This window comes from Euprymna scolopes, chromosome 46 (assembly GCF_053919585.1).
Source record: "Euprymna scolopes isolate OS-2025 chromosome 46, ASM5391958v1, whole genome shotgun sequence".
Taxonomy (NCBI): domain Eukaryota; kingdom Metazoa; phylum Mollusca; class Cephalopoda; order Sepiida; family Sepiolidae; genus Euprymna; species Euprymna scolopes.
The window spans coordinates 193,925,024-193,937,610 of NC_136527.1; the positions used below are offsets into that span (position 1 = coordinate 193,925,024).

Sequence of the window (12,587 nt, forward strand, 5' to 3'; positions counted from 1 at the left end):
AATCATGGGTTTGATAACAATAAGTTCCAAGCCCCATAACGTAATCATGGGTTTGATAACAATAAGTTGCAAGCCCCATAACGTAATCATGGGTTTGCTAACAATAAGTTGCAAGCCCCATAACGTAATCATGGGTTTGATAACAATAAGTTACAAGTCTCATAACGTAATCATGAGGTCATAGTTTAATTTATTGGTTCCCCAAATCTATTTTTGTCGTTTGACTGACTTCACCGTTTTTGAAAGTCCTTCCTCTTATTGGAGTTGTTTTACGTGAAATATTTAGTTTTACAATTTTTTTTAATATGAGGATTATTTGGATTATTATTCGGAATACTTTTCTCATCTTGAATGTTAACAGTAATTCGACATCCAAATAATAATAAAGATTTTAATCTAAAAAAAAAAATGATTTTTAAAGCTTCATATATTTAATATTTGAATGAATTGAATACGAAGTAGGAATTTACAATGGAAATGCGCAAAAGGCTTTAAAGTTGACAAATACAATCTAAACTTGATAGGAAAACAATTCAGCATATTTAAATAACCCAACGGTCATTTTTACACAAAGAACAAAATAATGATTTCACCGTGTTACGGTGACCTTAAGTTCTTTGTTCATTAGTCGTTGGTTCTGTCTTTAAATAATTTCACGTTTAAATCGTGTTTCTCATCTTTTAATGTTGATTCTTTTATATTTTCATATATTTTATTTCTTAATGAATGTATCAATTTACAAAAAAATCCTAACAAACAAAACAAATGCCCTGTTTTGAACACAAAAGAACAAAAAAACGACCCTTTCCTCGTATTTAATTCCCTGAATGAAAGGTAAGTTTCTTTTTTTAAACAATTTTAAAATCTATCATGCAGCAACTTTAAATAATCTTAAATATTAAAATAAGTTTATTTTTATGTGTTTGTATTACTATACACATAGATTCGAAAAAGTGGTCAAAAAATCAAATATACAACAAATAAATGTTACTAGTGACTATAAAAGTTACTTTGCAACCTACTTGCTGCAGTTGTTGATTGTTTTAATGTTTATTTAAACGCTATTTATTTCATTTCAAATAATAAAGTTTTACGAGTCTTAATAATTCAAGATGGCGACAACTAACTACCCCCCCTTCTTGTTCGTAGAGAACAGCCTCGTTTTCAAATTTTTAGTTCGCGCACATTTTGGTGGAAAAAAACCTCGCCTCGTTTCTTACGCACATGTCTCTCCGGACATGTTTGGGTGTACATTTTTTGTTTCCATTTTTAAGACGTTCCGTCCTCGTAAGGAAAGAATATTTGTGAACATTACATTTAATTTAGATAATTATTACGCACAACTATTTTTTTCTCGTTTTTTTTTTGTTTTCGTAAGAACTTGTAAATTTTTTAACAGGTGCTTCTGCAGTTTAATTAACTATTTTTCTATAAAGAGCAGAAGAATCGTTTAATATTTGTGTGAAAAGTAGCGTTTAAATAAACTTTAAAACATTAACAAATACTGCAAGTCGGTATCAAAGTAACTTTTTATAGCCACGTGTAACATTTATTTGTTGTATATTGTATTTTTGGGCAGCTTTTTTGAATCTGTGTGTATCGTAAAACAAACCCATTTTTATTGCAATCCTATATGAAAGGTAAGTTATTTTTTACGATTTAAAAAATCCTTTGGAATAACTTTAAAAATAATCTGAAATAGAAAGGCAGTTCGTTGTTTTGCACCCTCCTCAGCAATATTGATTATTAAAAAGAACCTTAAACATAAAAAAAAGTTTACTTTTATTGCAATCCAATAAAACATATTGATACCGCCATGCTCTATATTATAGCGACTTCTTAATAGGATGCTATAAAAAAGGTATAATCAAGGACCAAGGTCTGAGGCTAAGAAATTTATCCTAACACATCAATGACAACTGGCTGAGAGAGAAAGAGAAAAAGAACGTCTTACCTCTTGCAACAGATGCCGTCGGTTGCGACCTCAGGTATTAGTCCTTGTGGTCCCGTAATAATTCTTTATCAATACAATAATTGATTGAGAAAAGAAAAAACAAAGGAACTACCAAGACGGTGTCCCAATTGTAAATAAGAGAAGAAAAAAAAGAAAAGGAAAAAGAAGAAAAGGAACAACTTCAGACACGGTGTGAACCGATTGTAAAGATGGGGGTAAAAAATAACATACAAGCTATTCAACCCATACAATTTTATAGAAGGTCTAGGGTCACATGATTTATCCATTAGTATAAAAAACAATCACAAAGGGAAAGACGCTTTCGCATCCATCTCTCAAAACCCGGGTCATTGAAGGTAGGAAAGATTTTCTTATAATATCAAACTTGAATAAAGACAAAAATATGAATCTCTGATTAAAAAAATATTTCTTAAAATATAGTATTCAATCTGACAATTAGATTTTTGGTGCAAGTGCAGAGAGTGATCCGCGCTATTTTTTAAATCGTATTTCCAAGTTTAAAGTTTTATGATATGTTTTTTTTTATTCAATTGTAAGGTTGAATTATAGAATAAGTACAAAACACCCTCCCTCCTCTCCCCATGTTAAGAATGGCGTTTTAAATAATAACGTTATTATTTACGTGATTTCTGAGAAAATAATAATGTTTACCATAAAATAATTTAATTCGAAGTTGGTTGAATTATTAGACAACTGAGCACAAAACTGCTTTCGATATTTAATCGTGTTTTTTGTTTTTAAAAACAACAAAAAAGACAGTTTTCCGTGTAAATTATGACGCTTTATTCATTATTTTGGGTTATAGAATCGGGAATGCTTTCTTTAATAAAGTTTACATAAAAATGAGCACCCACCACCAATCAACAGAAACTTAACACCTACTATTAATTTGAGCCAAGGAGACATGTAATCCTTCAGTTTAAAATTTGTGACGTGGAAGATGGGCGACCAGACCTCGTATCGAATTTCATTTGATTTGAGGAGGGTATGATTAGAACCCATGTGTTGTTACCTATTCCTAACAATGTAATGAATACCGTTTAAATATTCTTTGTTATAATTATTCGGTACTTTCACCTAACGATTTAATAAACAAGAGATACTGTTTAAATATTGTTTATCAAAACTATTCTGTACGTTCACCTAACAATTTAATAAACAATTATACCGTTAAAATATTATTTGTCATAACTATTCTGTACTTTCACCTGACAATTTAATTAAAAAAAGATACTGTTTAAATATTATTTTTCATAACTATTCTGTATTTTCGCCTAATAATTTAATTAAAAAAAATACTGTTTAAATATTATTTGCCATAACTATTCTATACTTTCACCTGACAATTTAATAAACAAAAATACAATTTAAGTATTATTTGTCAAACTATTCTGTACTCTCACCTAATAATTTAATAAACAAAAGATACCGTTTAAATATTATATGCAGATGTGTCACCGTTACATTTTTTGGGTGGTTTAGTTGGGGCAATTTGTTTTATGTCCGATTTGTGAATGATTATCGGGACTCTCTGATGACTTTCTGATGCCATGCATTTTTATTGTTCTAGTGTAAAAGCCTACGTTTTGTTTATGAAAGTTAACAACGATATTTTGACGGTATGTTTTGTGTATTAATTTGTTAGGTGAAACTTTAGAATAGTAGACTCTAATCCCCCAAAACAACATGTAGACTCTAATCTCCAAAACGTAAGAAAGCTGCTATCTATATGCTTTTCTCACTCCTGCCAGAAACATTGTCTCGTTAATTGCTAATTGGTTCTGTAGTGTGTATCATTAGGTGTATCAGAATTTTGGGGGAATTTTTGATACCCCTAACAAAAACCTGCGAATAAAATATAAAAAAACTCGTAATTTCTCTTTTTAAAGTTGGCTGTGTCCCCCCCATTTTTAAATGTCTGTTTAAATTTTAATAATTGATTTACCAAAGTTTTTTATATCAAAAATTGAAGATAAAAGATCAATAAATAAAAGACGCTAATTTAAAACAAAAAAAATAACAAATATTTAATTGTTTTTTGTTAAAAAAACAACAGTTTTCAGTGTGAATTATGACGCTTTATTCTATATTTTGTGTCATAGAATCGGGAATCCTTTCTTTAATAAAGTTTACATAAAAATGAGCACCCATTTATTGACCATCACCAAGTAACAGAAACTTAATGTAAAAAAGCTGATTAAAAAAAATCTACTTTTTGTTTGCCATTGCAGCTGAAAAGCCATTAAAAATATCCCGAAAATAGAATAAAAACCACAAGTCATAAATATTGACATTGTGTTATATAAATTTAAAATAAATGGAGCAACTACTATTACCTAACAAATAAAATAAAAATACAAATTATAAATATTTAAGACTTTGTTATATAAATTTAACACCTACTATTAATTTGAGCCAACGAGACATGTAATCGTTCAGTTTAAAATGTTTGTGACGGGGAAGATGGGCGACCAGACTTCGTATCAAATTTGTTTTGATGTGAGGAGGGTAGGATTAGAACCTATGTGTTGTTACCTAATCCCTACATTCACCTAACAATGTAAGAAACAAAATACTGTTTAAATATTGTTTGTCATAAATATTCTGTACTTTCACCTAACAATTTAATAACCAAAAAGCTTTAAAAATATTGTTTGTCATAACTATTCTGTACTTTCACTTAAGAATTAAATAAACATAAATACCTTTAAATATTGTTTGTCATAACTATTCTGTACTTTCACCTAACAATTAAATAAACAAAGATACCATATAAATATTATTTGTCACAACTATTCTGTACTTTCACCTAACAATTTAATAAATAATGATACTGTTTAAATATTGTTTGTCATAACTATTCTGTGCCCTCACCTAACAATTTAATAAACAAAAATACCGTTTAATCATTGTTTGTAATAACTTTTCTGTACTTTCACCTAACAATTTAATAAAAAAAAGATACCGTTTAAATATTCTTTGTCAAGACAAATATGCAGATGTGTCACCATTACATTTTTTGTTGTTTTTCTTCGAGCAATTTGTTAAATATTCTGAGTTGAGAATGTTTATCGGGACTCCCAGATGACTTTCTTATGCCATGCATTTTTTTATTGTTCTAGTGCTTAAAAATAAGTTCAAACACATAAAAAGTATCCATGTAGCTTACTTTCATTTATTATTATTTTTTTTTACGTTTTGTTCATTAAAATGTTTAATGAAAGTACAAATTAGTTAGCAAGGATATCCTTCTCTTGTCAAGAAGGTTTTCTATTAATTCTAACGAGGGGAAGGCATTTTTATTGCTCTTACGTAAGACCCGAGAAATATTATTTTTGAAAGTAAATAAACGCCTCAAAATAAGTTTAAACACACAAAACTTATCCATGTAATTAAAATTCATTCATTTTTTGCTTCACTTCATTTTGTTTATGCTTTAAAATGCACGTTTTGTTTATGAAAGTTAACGATATTTTGACGGTATGTTTTCTTTATTAATTTGTTAGGTTAAACTTCAGAATAGTTACAACATGTAGATTCTAATCTCCAAAACATGAGAAAGCTGCAATCTCTATGCTCCTCTCACCCCTGCAGCAAACATTGGAATCCGCAAATAGTTATATGTCTCCTTGATTACTAATTAGCCCTGAAGTGTGTATCATTTACAATAAGTTTTATATAGAAAAATGATCCCCTAATCTAAAGTCTAAAATATTATTTTATTCCTTTGCAGTAATGTCAAAAAAAGTGGAAAGAAAGAAAAGTAGACTTTAAAGTTTTAAAGGTGTAAACAATGCTGGATTATATTGTAAAAGTTTATCAAAATATTTTTATATACCTTGTGTTCCATCCAACCAGATAGATAGATAGATGTATAGGCATATATATATATATATATATATATATATATATATATATATATATATATATATATATATATATATATATGAGATTCTGATATGCACATTTAATTAAGAAGAATCAAACATTACATCACAAACAATAGATAGATACATTTAAATAAGATCAACAGAGAAAATCACTGGTAATTTCAGGGTTTCACCAAGTTATACCATTACATAACTACATCAGCCAAATGTTGTGCTAGTAATCTTTGACAGTAATGAATAAAATAAGTCGAAAGATCATAATTATCTAAACTAGAACCAGCAGACAAAAATATCAATTTAATTTAATAAAATATGCATAAATCAACGTTTTTCGTTTATCCAACCAATATTTCTTGTTTTTTTCGAAAGGATATAATTTTATTTAATTCAATAAAATATCTTTAAAACAATATTTCTTGTTTTTCCAAAATCATATGTAATTTTATTTAATTTAGTAAAATATGTTTATAAATTGTTTCTTGTTTTTCCAACACAATAGTAATCATATGTACTTCTATGTATAATTGACAAGCTATATCCTTAAGAACTTCTAAACTATATTCTTAAGAACGCCTGTATCGACTCATTCTTCACAAAGTTAGAAAATCTGGTTATTTTTCTCGTGTGTCTCTTATAAATATTTTGATAAGAATAATCTACATTTTATGAGTTCAATCAATAATATTGACAATAACAAAAACAGAACACTAATACGTGAATAATGATACTAAAATATTGAATTTCATGTATTATTTTATTTACAGATGTTCCTGCAGTACAGTTCCTTTTGTGAAACATGACATCTTACTCTGATAAAAAGCCACATTCTTGTAAACTGTGTCGATATTCTTGTTCAAAAAAAAAGTTTAGTGAAACATATGAAAACTCACACTAGGGAAAAGCCACGTTCTTGTAAAATTTGTTGCTATTCTTATTCTAAAAAATCAGACCCTGTAAAGCATACAAGAACTCACACTGGTGAATAGCCACATTCTTGTAAAGCTTGTATATATTTTTGTTCCCGAAAATCTTATCTAATTATAGATATGAGAACTGACACTGGTGAAAAGCCACATTCTTGTCAAGTTTGTGGATATGCTTGTTCCAAGAAATCAAGGTTGGTTATACATATGAGAACTCACACTGGTGAAAAGCCATATTCTTGTAAAGTGTGTGGATACTCTTTTTCTCGTAAATCAACGTTAGTGACACATATGAGAACTCATACTGGCGAAAGGCCACATTCTTGTGAAATTTGTAGGTATTCTTGTTCTAATAAATCAGACCTAGTGAAGCATATAAGAACTCACACTGGTGAAAAGCCATATTCTTGTAAAATTTGTGTGTATGCTTGTTCCCGAAAATCTGACCTTGTGTTACATATGAGAAATCACACTGGTGAAAAGCCACATTCTTGTCAAGTTTGTGGATATTCTTGTTCTAAAAAACCAAGGTTAGTTATACATATGAGAACTCACACTGGTGAAAAGCCATATTCTTGTGAAGTTTGTGGATATACTTTTTCTGAAAAGTCTAGGTTAGTTAAACATATAAGAACTCACACTGGTGAAAAGCCATATTCTTGTCACGTTTGTGGATATTCTTTTTCTGATAGATCAAATTTAGGCAGACATAAGAAATCGCACAATGGAATAAGTCAGAGACAGTTGCAACCTTGATTGAAGTGAGTGTTCCTAATGATGGCGGTCGTAACAGAGCTGAAAGAGAGAAACAGACCAAATACCAAGGTCTCATGTATGATATGAAAAGAAATTGGAACCTAAAGGGGATATCAATCATACCAGTTATCATAGGTGCCACAGGACTTATGGAGAAGAACCCGAAGTCCTATCTAACTAATATTCCTGGTGAACCAAGTGCAAAAGAGATTCAGACAATTGTACTTCAGGGAACAGCGAGGATACTAAAAAGAGCTTTCGGTTGGTTTCAATAAAAGCGGAGCAATGTTGGCAGCTTGTTTGGCTGCCCCATACCCAGCATTACAATCTTCAAAGGAAAAAAAATTTAAAAAAATAAAAATAGTAGCCCTAAGTAGTGGGCCCCTTGACTTCTTAGAACTTCGACTGAAGTAAAATAAAACAAAAAAGTGAAAAGCGGCAGTCTAGCAAAGTGTGTGTGGATATTCTTGTTCTGAAAAACCAACGTTAGTTACACATATGAGAACTTACACTAAGGAAAAGCTACATACTTTTGAATTGTGTAGATAGCTTTCGTCTAAAAAGAATTTGTGATACATACGAGAACTCGAACTGGGGGAAAACTGTATTTACCAAGAGAAAAGAAGCAGGGGATATGGGATTTTCACGAAGTCACTATTATGGGCAATATCTGATAAGCTCTCAGAATCCAAACCATAAAATGGTATATGAACTTAAAGGAGAAAGAGCCAGTATAATTACCTCTATCACAAAACAAGCCAAACAGTTTGTACAAGATTGACTTACAAATCAGACAGAAACAAAAAGCAAGTCTGCAACTGGAAAAAATACATTAAGACCTTCCATTACATAAAATTTAAAAAATGGGCAAACCACGACATTCCACATGAACTCTCACAGGAATACATAGATAAAGAAAGCTCTGTAGACTGCTCTCACATCTTCCACAGAGTATGGCAGATGTTTTGGTTTGACAGAAATGTTGCATCCTGATTAACCCCGGATGGCATAAGTCTGTGTGCAAGGGGTATAATTTGTCAGCAGACGTGGTGGAAGAACAAATTCGAGACAAGGCGTCTGCAGCAAAATTTTGTTCATCTCGCCATCTTCTCATTTTTTTATTTTGCTCTTTCCTTTGGGAAACATAAAGAGACAGATGTTTTGGTCAGTGATCAATTTAAATGCTTCCCGAGCAGTAAATGTTGGCATTTTCTGATCGCCTCTACAATTGCATAGGTCTCCTTTACAACCGCGGAATTCTTCTGCTCGGCGGAGGTTAATGCTCTTGAAAAGAAGGCAACTATCCGAGAGCTCTGAGCAAGAGAAACAGTGATAGCCTGCTCTGAAGCATCAGTTCCGACCTCAATCAAAATTTTATTTCATCTGGAAAAAGAATAAATTTATATGTTATTTTTATTATTCTGTAAAGTATACACAATTTAAAAGAATATTTTTAATAAAAAAAGTTTTGGCGTATTACCCGTTTCCGATTGATTATTTGTATTTGTTATATATTTGCATATTTTTAAAAATATTTGTTTATTATTTTTTGAATATCTGTTTATAATATATATCATACATTGTTTTTTTCGCTGTGAAAAATAAAAACTACTTAATGAAATTAAGGGAAATTTTTTTTCGAAGAACTTTAACGGATGCATACAACATAACCTTTTTTCGATATTTTCATTGTTTAATGTCTTGGTTAAACTATACAAGTGTCTTATTGTATGTACCATTTTTTAATGTCTTGATTAAACTGTATAAATACCCACAATTAATGTTACCATAAAAATAAAAGTTACTTTTCCACCTGACTTTTTGTTTGTTTGTTTTTAAGTAATTTTATTTTATTTTGTAGCACCTAAACTTTACAGAATAGAAAAATATTTACATATTGTTTTCCATGAAAAAAAAAGCGAAGAAATACGTTATTTTGAAAAAAAAATTCAGAAATCTTTTCAACTTGCATATATTTTAAATAAGTTGCCAGTCCCATTACGTAATCCTGTGATAACAATAAGTTGCAAGTCCCATTACATTATCATGATATAACAATAAGTTGCAATCCAATTACGTAATCATGTAATAACATTAAGTTGCAAGTCCCATTATGTAATCATGTGATAACAATAAGCTGCACGTCCCATTACGTAATCATGTGATAACAATAAGTTGCAAGTCCCATCACGTAATCATGTGATAACAATAAGCTGCAATCCCATTACATAATCATGTGAAGTCCCATTACATAATAATGTGATAAAAATACGTTGAAAGTCCCATTACGTAATCATGTAATAGCAATAAGTTGCAAGTCCCATTACGTAATCATGTGATAACAATAAGTTGCAAGTCCCATTACGTAATCATGTGATAACAATAAGTTGCAATCCCATTACATAATCATGTGAAGTCCCATTACATAATAATGTGATAAAAATAAGTTGCAAGTCCCATTACGTAATCATGTGATAACAATAAGTTGCAAGTCACATTATATAATCCTGTGATAACAATAAGTTGCAAGCCCCATTACGTAATCATGTGATAACAATAAGTTGCAAGTCCCACTACGTAATCATTGGATATCACAAAGTTACAAGTTCCATTACGCAATCATGTGATAACAATAAGTTGAAAGTTCCATTACGTAATCATGTGATAACAATAATTTGCAAGTCCCATTATGTAATCATGTGATAACAATAAGTTGCAAGTCCCATTACGCAATCATGTGATAACAATAAGTTGCAAGTTCCATTACGTAATCATGTGATAACAATAAGTTGCAAGTCCCATTACGTAATCATGTGATAATAATAAGTTGCAAGTCCCATTACGTAATCTTGTGATAACAATAAGTTACAAGTTCCATTATGTAATCACGTGATAACAGTAAGTTTCAAGTCCCATTACGTAATTATGTGATAACAATCAGTTGCAAGTCCCATTACGTAATTATGCGATAACAATAAGTTGCAAGTCCCATTACGTAATCATGTGATAATAATAATTTGCAAGTCCCGTTACGTAATCATGTGATAATAATAAGTTGCAAGTCCCATTGTGTAATCATGTGATAACAATAAGTTACATGTCCCATTACGTAATCACGTGATAACAATAAGTTGCAAGTCCCATTACGTAATTAAGTGATAACAATAAATTGCAAGTCCCATTACGTAATCATGTGATAACAATAAGTTGCAAGTCCCATTACGTAATCACGTGATAGCAATAAGTTGCAAGTCGCATTACGTAATTATGTGATACCAATAAGTTGCAAGTCCCATTACGTAATAATGTGATATCAATAAGTTGCAAGTCCCATTACGTAATCATGTGACAACAATAAGTTGCAAGTCCCATTACGTAATTATGTAATACCAATAAGTTGCACGTCCCATTACGTAATCATGTGATAACAATAAGTTGCACGTCCCATTACGTAATCATGTGATAACAATAAGTTGCAAGTCCCATTTCGTTAGCATGTGATAACAATACGTTGCAAGTCCCATTACGTAATTATGTGATAAAAATAAGTTGCAAGTTCCATTACGTAATCATGTGATAACAATAAGTTGCAAGTAAGTCCCATTACGTAATCACGTGATAACACTAAGTAATCATGTGGACATTGTTTAATTTCCTGGTTAATTTGACTGAATTCGCCTTTTGTGCAATTCCTTCCTCTTATTTGATTTGTTTATGTGAAATATTTTGTTTAAAAAATGTTTAATATGAGAATTATTTGGAATATTACTGTCCTCATCTTGGATGTTAACAGTAGTTCGATTAATCCAAATGATAATGAAATGTTCAATCTGAAAAAAAGTAAACCTGATTTTTTTTAAAGCTTCATATATTTTATTTTTTCATGAATTGAATAGGAAATATAAATTTACAATAGAAATACCCCAAAAGGTTAAGAATGCAAATGTAATCTAAACTTTATAGGAAAACAATTCGGACATTTTTACACTAGGAACAAAATAATGATTTCACCGTATTACCATGCCCTTACGTCCTTTGTTCTTTAGCAGTTGATTTTTTTCTTTAAATAATTTCACGTTAAAATCCTGTTTTTTATTTTTTAATTTTGATTTTTTTTATATTTTCATATATTTTATTTCTTAATGAATTGCACACACAAAACCAAATTTGTATCAATTTACTAAAGAAATCATAACAAACAAAAAAACTTTACGTTTTGAACAAAAAAAACAAAAAAAACAAAAAAAAAACGATATTTTCTCGTATTTAATTCCTTGGATGAAAGGTAAGTTCCTTTTTTGAAACACTTTTAAAAACTATAATTCAACAACGTAAAAATAATCCTTAATATTAAGAAAAGTTTATTGTTATTGTAATTCAATATGAAAGATTAGTACTTTTTTACGATTTAAAAATCTCATCGAATAATTTTGAAAATAATCTGAAACAGAAAGGCAGTTCGTTTTTTCCACCCCCTCAGAAATATTATTATTAAAAAAAAAAGAAATTTAAATATAAAAAAAAGGTTTATTTTTATTGCAATCCAATAAAAAATATTGATTCCGTTATGCTTTATAACAAACGTGAATAAATATGTTCGATTGAAAAAATCTTTCTTAAAATATAGTATTTAATCTGACAATTAGATTTTTGCCAAAAATGTATTTATTTAAGTAAAACTTGGGCGATTTCTGAGAAAATAATAATGTTTACCATAAACAAAATAATTTAATTCAAAGTTGGTTGAACTGTTAGGCAACTGAGCGCAAAAAAAAAAATTTTTTTTCATTGTTTTTGGTATTTAATTAATTTTTTTTATATATATTTGTAAAAACAGTTTTCCATGCAAATTGTGATGCTTTATTCAATATTTAAGATTATAGAATTAATAACACATTCTTTAATAAAGTTTACATAAAAATGATCACCCATTTATTGGCCATCACCAATTAACAAAAACTTAATGTAGAAAAACTAATTTTAAATATATATACTATCGAAGCCAACATAGTTTCCATGATAAATAAAATAAAAATCAACTTT

At 29.5% G+C, this 12,587-nt stretch overlaps 1 long non-coding RNA gene across 1 annotated transcript; it reads left to right on the forward strand.

Annotated features, from left to right (window-relative positions):
- The first annotated feature begins 727 nt into the window (after positions 1 to 727).
- LOC145271420 (uncharacterized) lies at positions 728 to 9,020 on the forward strand. The gene is made up of 2 exons (XR_013865868.1): positions 728 to 834; positions 6,630 to 9,020. It is a non-coding gene; the product is annotated as an uncharacterized LOC145271420 (long non-coding RNA).
- Positions 9,021 to 12,587: the final 3,567 nt, after the last annotated feature.